The 10240-nt window shown below is 38.9% G+C and overlaps 1 long non-coding RNA gene across 3 annotated transcripts; it reads right to left on the bottom strand.

Moving 5' to 3' along the window:
• Positions 1–774: 774 nt before the first annotated feature.
• On the bottom strand, positions 775–9894 carry LOC122156952. Of its 3 annotated transcripts, XR_006167720.1 has the most exons (4): positions 9731–9894; positions 7562–8375; positions 5441–5550; positions 775–1901 (listed from the first exon to the last, which is right to left on the bottom strand). It is a non-coding gene; the product is annotated as an uncharacterized LOC122156952 (long non-coding RNA). The 3 variants fall into 3 exon arrangements; XR_006167718.1 differs by having other exon boundaries at positions 775–5550; XR_006167719.1 differs by having other exon boundaries at positions 775–5550; positions 7562–7611.
• Positions 9895–10240: the final 346 nt, after the last annotated feature.

Here is a 10240-nt window from a genome sequence, read left to right as displayed (position 1 = left end):
TCCCCACTGCATTCAAGGCAGATCAGTGCTGCACCAAATGCCTTGACTCCTCAATCAACAGTTCCAGAATTGGTTTTCTTGTGCAATGCATTCTTATTTGTTGCTGACATAAAATGGGAACTAATTTTCTACTCTCTACAGTCTTGTTCATTGAAATTGATAGGGGATTATATTTTACAGGGACCTTTTGAGAGCATTCATCATCATGTTACATTCTGAAGTAACAATTGCCTTCAATCCAGACAGTAGACTCTGAGCTCTTGCAGGTCTCTTCTCTCACCCCTGTTTTCATACAGCACACATGTGGATGGCTTTTGATATGAAAGTAGTAAAATAATGTCACAGATGCACTGTTATTCAATTATTTCCATATTTTTAAAGAGTTGTTGATTAGTTAGAAATAAATAATGGAGACCAAATACAACTAATTGATAAAGAACATCACCCACAACATGTTGTTGCTTTTTAGGGAGCCTGAATATTTTTGTATTCTGTATATTCCCAGACAAATTAGAGAGGTGCATTTTATACTGAGATTTGTGACAGATCTGTTTTAGAATTCATAGGTGTGCCAGCATAATACAATTCATTTAGGAATATGACATATCTTTGTAATTTGTAGGTGTTGACTGTCTAACCTTCAGACAACTTGATGGAAAAAAATAATTCATCCATAACAGAGACTTTTATTTTTCAATCCATAACATTCTATTTAATGTATTAGAAGTACATGAAAAGAATGGAAAAACAGAAAAAGTAAAATAATAGGAAGAGAAAGAAGTGCCTTACTATACAGCATTTCAGCAAATAATGTAAAGATGGATTATACTATTTTTTCAAGTCTTCATCCACTTCAGTCAAGTGAAAGTTTTATCCATATGGATCTATCTTACTTATCTTTGTGATGAAGTAAGAGAAAGGCCATTGTAGTCATATATATATGTATACTACATTTGTGTTGTTTTTTTTTTTTTCTTTTTTTCCAGAAATTCAGACAACTTGAACACGACAATATTGAAGAATATGTTATGAGTATTTCATCTCATGATTAGGACTGTCTTCAAATATAATACTCTATATTCACATGCCTTAACTGTTATTATATAATTTGCTTACATCCTGATCACGTTTATCAAAATAGAAGTTACAGATAGCCAGGGAAGGGCAATAAAAATGGAGATAATCTGCTCCTGTATTTTATGTGCCTTCCATTTAAAATAAGTTAATTGCAAGAGAATAAGTTTTGATTACTCCAGATAATAAGACCTTTACCTTAAACAGGCAAGGTGCATACTGGGGTATTTTGCCACCATGAGCAGCAGAGAACCTCAATGCTATTATTGGCACCATGTGAACTAGTTCATAACTATCCCAGGGCTAGTAATTTTGCGTTTCAGGAAATGCAATTTATGGTCATATTACACTTTTCATCTTTGTACTAGAAGTATCTCCCAGGCATTCACTGCAGATTATGGTCCCTCCTAGATCAGGAATAGGTCACAATTCTGTATTTTCTCAGTGAACCTTTTTTTTCCTTAAAATGAATGAATGAATGAATAAATAAATAAATAAATAAATATTCCCATATTGCACACAGTATACAATTTGCCTTCTCTGAACTCCATGAAAGCAAATGCTTTTGAAGGAGGTTGAGGTGACACTGCACTGCTTTGTGGAAGCTGCCCCTATACTGATCACCTAGATTTCTTTTTCTCCACCAAACCCACAGCGCTGACTAATTTTGAGTCAATGAATTGCTTTAGTAGTAGAGGTTACTATTCAGAAGTGAAACTGCTCCCTGCTCTTTTTTTCAGCCTACTTTCCAACTCCAGGCTTCTTCTCGCGGGAGGGGACAGCAGAGCTGGAGCTTTTGCCAGTCATGTAGTTAACAGCAATTGCTCCTGATAAAAAGAATTACATCATCATTAGCGAAAGGGAGGAGAAAGTCTAACAAAATACATTGCATGAGCAGTCTGATAACTGGATTCCTACTGCATACGCAGCCAGAATAGATATTACAGATGGCACCTATGTTTTTTTATAACAGAAATCAGTACCTCTATTACCATATTCTGATAGATGCAATTCTAACCAGAACCAAAATGTTGCGAGGCACTGCTGCATCCGTGCATACCAGAACTTTTCTGGGAAAGCTAATCCACTTTGAAACTTAGGCCAAATTGGCAAAATCCTCCGTTCCTTCTGAACTCCAACTCTTTAGTTTAGGCACTCAGGGAATGTGAGAAAGCAACCTTTTTCTAAAACACACACAGAAAGGAGAAACCTCCTTTACCATCCAGTACATTGTAAGTCTCTTGACTGCACGAATGGGAAGCATATTCCGTAGCGTGATAGCGCGCACGGATGTGGTGTGCTACTTTCTCTCTGTAATGAATTTTATGCCTGCCTGTTTCTGTTCCATTGTCTATTTTTAATTCAAATATGTAAAAGCTTTTCTTAATACAGACTCCCAGGTGTCAGTTGCTGCCTGGAGTCCCTTTTCTTTCCTCTATTGTTCTCTTAATTGTTACTTCAAAACAATTAGCTGGGCATTCAAATGCAAATGAATGCAAATGTACAGGGGATTGGGTGTGAGAGAATACCACCACTCGTTAATTTCCACTTCAAGGTCTGCTGGTAGAAACAACAAAATTGCTTAACAATGTATTTTTCCTGGGCCATAAAGGGTGAACTCGCGACGATTTCAGTCATCCTGCTGGCTCGGCAATTGTTGAGATTCAGCCGGTTTTTGGTAAGATTTTTCTTTATTTATTTATTCGGTTCTAGTGCTAAACTTACCACTCTGAATTGCCCTTGCTCATTTATGCTCAAGGACACGTCTAATAATTTGGATACAATCCTGATTGAGAGAAAAGTTATATTATTAATACTAGCGTTGTTAATGTGATCCATTAAGAGATAAAACCTCTCACTTGAAGGAATTCCTCATGTCTCAGAAAAAAACTTTTATAATTTACAAAAGAGTAAGCTTTGTTGCATTTTGGACTTTGAAGAAAGATATGCTGACAGATAGACTGGGGCTGGGGATGAATCCTAGAGAGACTGCCAGTTGCTAAGATAAATCTGATCCCTTTTGGAGCAGTTGTATTTATTGTATAAATCTGCATTCCCTTTCAGACTGTATAGTGAAGCTCCTTATGAAAAATTGTAGGTGATTCATCATTCAGAACTGCTTTACAAAATAAATACCTTAGCTGTTCAGATCCAATTAATATACAGCAACCAATTAAAAGACCAAATGCTGCAATCATTAGGCAGGAAAAATTCAGTACCACAGACCATCCTGAGCTGGAAAACCCCCATCACAGCAGGAGAACTCCTCTACTCAGGTGTGACTTTCCAACTGGGAACACACCTGGGGAAGAGTGTGCCTCTAGGAGGCGGAACCTTAGAAACATATTTCTGAGGCAGTGAGAAGAGATATTAACTTTTAACTCCACGATTACTTTTCTTCCACATTACCTTAGAGTTAATCCACTTTCATCTCTGAAAAATCACTTACATAGCAATAATGGACCACAATATTTATACTTCAGGATGAGTAGCATCTTTGTTAGTATGCAGTTTCACCACATAAAGTGTCCCTGAGATGGTAGAGTAGCATAAGGCAGTGAGAGCTGGGTTGAATTCTTGCCCCACTGTCTCCCATGAAGCAGAAATGGCTCTTTAGGTATGGACATTTTAGTTCCATTTAGATATCTAAGTCACTGCTATCAGTGAAAGTCAGATGTTTGCTTGCCTTTGTCTAAACCCTGATAGCCCCATGTCCTGGGTTCTTTGCTCCAAGATGGGGGTAATAGCAGTGCTCTCGTAGCACTGTTGTGTGAATAAACACATCTGAGACTGGGAGAAACTTGAGCAGAGCAATGACAAAGACCATATGAATACCTTAGGAAAAGAGGCACTGCCACAGTACAAATAAGCAGCAGCAAAGCAGCTATGAGTGCTCTGGGAAAATAAACCCAGAAAGTAGCATAAGGCCATGTTTAAATTGCTGTTACTTATGCACACCAAAGAATGAGATTTTGTACAGGTGTAGATATGGCAGTGAGAAAGGGGGGACTCCTCTGTGGCTCCCCTAGTTCCTCGCATGGAAATAGATGCCAACATGCAGAGTTTTTGTGGGGGGCTGCCCCAAGGCATCACTCCATGTAGTGCCTTCAAGGGGATAAGAATGACAAGTCTCCTTCCTTTACTCCTTGTCTTTCCTCCCTGTGTCCTCTGTGGCCTCTGTTCTATTTAAATAGGCTTTTTAGTTTTTTTCCTCAGAGAGCATATCCATTTATGATGATTTAGCTCTAAGAAAAGACTTAAGGATTTTGTCTAAAACTAATACACAAATGCCAGAAAGGACCTTTAACTATAATACTTCTATTTTTCCTTCCTTAAAACTTGGAGAAATTGAAATATCTGTCTTCATTACAAGCTAAGCACCTGTGGAAACTTGGAAGGTTCTGGATCTATCCCGTTATGAAAAGAGTAAATGTCTCATCCAGGCAGATTGTGCCTTCCCTACAACCTATTCATACTTCACCAACCAATATATTTTATCTTCATATGTGGTTGAAATAGGGAAGATTTCTGGGACTTAAACAGTGAAATAAAACACATCCATCTTCCAATGAGCACATGGGAAGTTATTACCAGCCAGTGGGCTAATAGCGAAACAAACTGAAATACAAGAAAAGGAAAATTTGAACAAATAAATTGCTTAAGTGTGTTTTGTCCTGAAGTTTCCACTGAAGTTTGTTCCTAACTAGTTGTCTGATATCTTTACCTTTTGCTTTGTAAGGCTGACAGATGAAACTTTAAGGTCCAAGGAATATTTTTAGTAGTAACAACACACAGATGCTGGCAGGGTGTCTTAACAATGGCATGTTTGTTTTGGTAACAAGATTCAAAGAATGCATTATTTATAATGCTCTGATACGTGCATGTGGCAGAATGTGCTCTGGCTCTATGCAGCAATATAAGAACAGGAATGATTTCTTGCAGCCTCTCTGCACAGTGCTCCCAGATGCCAGCTGCTTCTGAGGCCAAGATTTCCCATGTAGTTGGAACGAGGAAAGTCAGTGAAAGTCGTGCCTCTCTGGGCTGCTCATTCCCACTCCATGCCCTCTCCCTGTTCCACTGTCAGCACGTATGCCTATGTTAGGTCTTGAACCAGATCGAAGAGTCAATTAAGGTTAAAACTCACCTGTAAGAAACCCAAGCAATCAAAGTAAATCAAAACCCAAGTTTAACTGCTTATGTTCTTATGCTTGTGCTGCTCTTGTAGGTCGGAGCTTTTGCTAGAAGCCAGCAATGCAGTCCCAGCCTGGAGAAGGCTCTGCACTACCCTACTCTACTGCTTTGATGGAGTCTAGAATGTTTCTTTTTGTTCTCTGCTCTTTACAACAGCATATTGTCAGGTGCTTACAGGCAGATGGCCACTTTAGCCCCTTTGAATTGCTTGTGACATCAGTATAAAGCATAAAGATGCAAGGCGTAAATCTGGTCTCTCAGAGGCAGGTAGCTGTGATGAGTCTCCTGATGAATAAAAAGGAATGATAATAATTTAAAAGAGGAAGTGTTCCTGTGTATCAAAGCTTTGGATGTAACATACTATATATCTAACATGGTTTTATGCAGTATAGATAAATAGAACAAAAATAGTGTAATCCCATTGCCAACATCAAGGCATACATATTTCAGAAAGGGAAAGTGCGATTAGAATATGATTCAAGATATTAAGCTTTTCACATCTCTGCAAAATGCATATATATGTATGTATATTTATATTTAAATATATATTAATGAGTTCTTTTGGGTAATACGTTTGCAAAGCTTAGATCTCTTGTATGCAGCGTTTTCCAGTATCCTTTCTTTCATGTCTGATTCTCCACATTAAGAATAACTTTTTTTTTTTTTTTAGTAGACAAAATCCTCCACTAGCCCTCCTCCTTGATAATATTTTTACATTTTTCCTTATCTCTTTTTTTGTGTCTATTGTCTGATTGTACCTCTTTCACAGGCCTTTACTCAAGGTTAGTGAAATTAAACATTAGCTGGCTTAATATTTAGCTACTAACAGTAGTTTATCTACCAAGATAAACTTCCAGATTTTGGTTGTCTCAAGCTTCTTCTTTTCCATTTTCACTGTTTTAAGACAATGTTATTTGAGGACTTCATGACCCATCTCCTTGAATGCTTCTTATAAACAGTTTCCTTACAAAAGATCCTGTGATAATTTCTTTTCTGACAGATTGCAGCCTAAGTAGTTTTAATACATCACTTGCTGGAGGAAAACAATTTACTTGTTAGAGAATATTTCATGTTATTTACCTTCCAACAGCACATACATATTGTAGACACTGTGTTCATCTCATGTGCTGCAAGATCTCTATATTCTAAAACGTATTCTAAGCATCAGAATGACAGAGAAAATTGTGGGCAGTAGTGTAGGCCTCACTCTGTTATGAAGGCAGAGAGAAAAATGGTAGTCCTGTCATGAATTCTTGTGATGAAAGCAAAAGTGGGAGTTGCCAGGGCATTTGGAGCAGAAACAATACCGATGGAGGAATGAATGAGGAGCCTGGTCAAAAACCTCATGGGTTTGTGTAGGAAAGCCATTTCGATGTCTGTGTTACTCCACTGATGTGTGTGCTACATGACAGGGAATATCAGACCGTAGTTGCTTTCCTTCCACATAGGAGTCTGATGGGTGTGGGAGAGGAGTTGTACAGGACTTACTTTTCTGGGCTGGCTCTTACAAAGCAATGTTACTACTTTCTAGGCTGGTCTAGCATGTAATGCTTCCACACAAAGTCTCGAGTAGTTGGCTAGACTTGTGCCTCCTGCTTTGTCTAACAGTCCACTTTTGCTGGATTTCCTCTATCCTCTATGTTGAAAAGCCCAATTAGGAGCTGCTGCTGCTATGATCCAGGGCTTCCAATCTCTGGCAGTAAGAGAAAAGCCATAGAAGTGACACCTGAGTGCCTGGGATCAACATAGGCATTTTCAAAACAGCAAACTTCTGTTACAATTATATCAGCTTGTTTAAACCCTGTTGAAGCAGGTTCAGCCCAGAGCAGCACTTGGGACAAAGTCCCTTTGTCTGAAACAGTCTTTACACTTGTGCACAGTCAGTAAGGTCTGCAGACATCATTAGGGCATTAGACACCTCTGATGGGATGTGACTGCGCACATTGCGCAGCAGTCATGACTGCCTCTTTCACAGACTTGTTTCACAGACTTGTTCTGTGTGACCAGCCATGGTGCCAGCAGCCGACTGCCAGCAGGGCAGTTACACACGCACCTCTGCCTTCCATAACCCTGCTCTCATGGCTCGTAGCCCAACAAAAGTGTAGCTAGGGACCACTAGAACTGTCACTTCACGCGACATTGGCCTCTGCTACTGACTAATGATCTTTTCCATACTGAAGCCTGTGTTCTGCTTTCACATACTCTGTAATTATTCTCTGTAAACCTGTCCTATTCTTGGCCACTTAGCTGCTGCAAATGAACATTATTAAAAGTTTGTCGACAGTTTTTTTGATACCTTTTCATCTTTTGATGTGTTGCAGGGTCTTCTAGCAAGTCCAGGTGCTCCTGAAATATAATAAGAGAGCAGCAGGCTGGGGACTTTTTCCATTCTGAGCTTTAGCAGCTGAAGCTGCCACCTTCTCCCCATGGACAGAGCCAGAGTAGCCTCAGGTGATGCCTTCTTCTCATCCAAATGGTTTCCCATGGGTAATTCATGCTAAACTAGAATCCAGCTGCTGGACTATTTCCCCATTTCAGTTAACTTTTTTCGATATTACTTAACAGGCTGTTGTCAATCAATTCTAATTTAGCAGTTTTTTCATTACTTTTCTTCTCATCTAGGTCTAATTTTCACAATCCATCTCCTTTTTCTTCAGTTGCTCTATAATGTACCGTATTAGCTTTAATATTCTTTAATATCTTACCTATTTGGGGGCCTTCTTCAATCACGGCTTCTTTTTCATTCCCATTCCTGCTAGAATCCATTTTATCCACTGTTTCTTACTGCCAACCAACACCTCGGCACCTAATTGCTAACCTTTTCACAATGACATCAGATGTATTTTCTGTTTGATGCATATTGTTTCTGAAGAACAAACTGTTTTGCAGCCTGTGAGCCCTCTTAGAAATTAGCTGCTCTTTATGCTGCCCTGTGACACAATATACCCAACCAAGGCTTCAAAGAGCAAGAGAGAGAAGTCTGGGCAAAGACAAAGCAGGGCCTTTGTTAAACAGAGTATTTCTGCATCCATCTTATTCCAGGCAAAACTCCGATAATCCACAATACTATAGCTTTCATGTGCTGGGGCACCATGCCAATGTTGCAACTGCTGCAGAAAGTAAAAACAAAGAGGGCAGATAAGGAGTTATACTAGAAGGGGGGAGGGGGAAGGGAGGAGTGGAAAAAAAAAATCTTTTGCATTCCTGGAATGATTGTGACACAATCATAATAATTCGGAAATAATTATATTTGTTATCAGTCAACATAATTTCCTGCAGTTCTACACACAACGTCGTTTTCCTTTTCCAACAGCCAGGCTGAACAAACGGTTCTGTTCTTGTTATTATTTTAGTATGAAGCAGAGTAATGTTGGTTGAACTAATAGTATGAACACAAGGATATCACTTAGAAGTGCCTGAAAATTGGCACTTAGCCTATTGTTTCCCAACATGATGCAACCATATTTGTTCATTATCACTTGTTCTCTCATATTTTGCTGTAAAACACCACAGTGCTGTTATGTTGTAAGGACAAATACCGCAATATGGTTAAAGACTAACTCTGTTTAAGTTATTATCCAGAGCCCATTACTGTAGTATTGGGCTGCATAAGGGAGACTATTTGGTAGATGAAAGAAAAATAATACAAAACCAGTATCACATTGTTTATTCAAATGCTATAGACTAGAGCTCTGTGTATGACACATTTAAAATGACTGATGGATTTTATCTCACTGTTGAGGAGAGGGGATGAGCCCCCCCCGCTGGGGCACACAGGGTGTCTTACTTCCCCAGACAGATCCCTGTCTCCCCAGAGGAACAGGCACATCCCTGGGGAGGCAGATCATGTTCACCTAACATTTTCTTTAGAGACTCTCAGAGAAGGCAGGCAGCTTTAGCCTGAGCCATTCAATTCCCAGGAGTTATGCTGTCGGAGATGGAGCCTGCTCTCTGCCTTTGGACATCACTACTCACACAAGGCTTTTGAGGTATTGCCAGTTCTCTCCAGCATCATTCTTAATTGCTAAGTGTCTTGTACTTATGCTCATAGAGGCTCACACGAACCAAGAGAAACTTTCTACCATTTATTCTCCTACTGAAGTCTCTAATTAGCGTGCTGAACTCAAAGGGAGTCCTGCAGAACAGAAATAACCAGCTTATTAACATAACTGGGTCAGAATTTGGTCCTTTATGCTTACCGTAGTTGCTTTACAGTCTGCTTTTGTTGTTGCTCAGATATTTCCCATTGTCATATAAAATGATTAATGTATAAACATAAGAGAAACAAAGAGTCTAAAGTATTGCTGGTGAGTTTATTGGAAACTGAGTACAAGAAAACTAGGGCTGAAAAACGCACATAAATAAGAACAGGCTTATTTATATAAGTCAGAAAAAGAAAGGAAACTGGTTCTAACTCTTTTGTTTCTTCCCTCCTTAATACAGGTCAGTTAATGCATTTACTCACATGTATCTCCAGACTGGTTTTCCATCTGCAGTAAAGAGAAGCATGCAGCCTTTTTCTGAAATGTCATGAAAGATTACAGTGTAGGAGGTTTCAAAAAGCATGATACAAGGATCTTTGCTGGATATAGACTCATATAACATTTTTATTAGAGATGTGGGAGTGGAAAGGTATCATGCTGATTGAATTCATGGGTATTATTAAGTTAGGAGACGCGATGAGTACTAGCACAGACAATTATGTAATGGAGAGGTTAACAAGTAGTGAAATAAGGTTCAACTTAAGCAAAAGTTATGTGAAATAAGCCTTATTTAAAAACCCGTGTCAAGGTCAAATTCATCACATGGTTTTAATGGTGTGTGTCTTAAATATTTTTAAAGCACAATGTTTAAATTTGTTATTTTGGACACTTGACATCTCTAGGAAATCATTCAACTCAACTGCTAACACTTATCAGTGCAGATTCTTTTTGAAGTTTGTGCTGTGAAGACTTTGTAAGAGTTTCTGTGCCAG

This window comes from Centrocercus urophasianus, unplaced genomic scaffold, assembly GCF_019232065.1.
Source record: "Centrocercus urophasianus isolate 14NV4802_14NV808 unplaced genomic scaffold, USGS_Curo_1.0 seq_13, whole genome shotgun sequence".
Taxonomy (NCBI): Eukaryota; Metazoa; Chordata; class Aves; order Galliformes; family Phasianidae; genus Centrocercus; species Centrocercus urophasianus.
The sequence above is the reverse complement of the archived record's forward strand: the minus strand, read 5'-3'. Positions and strand labels throughout refer to the sequence as shown.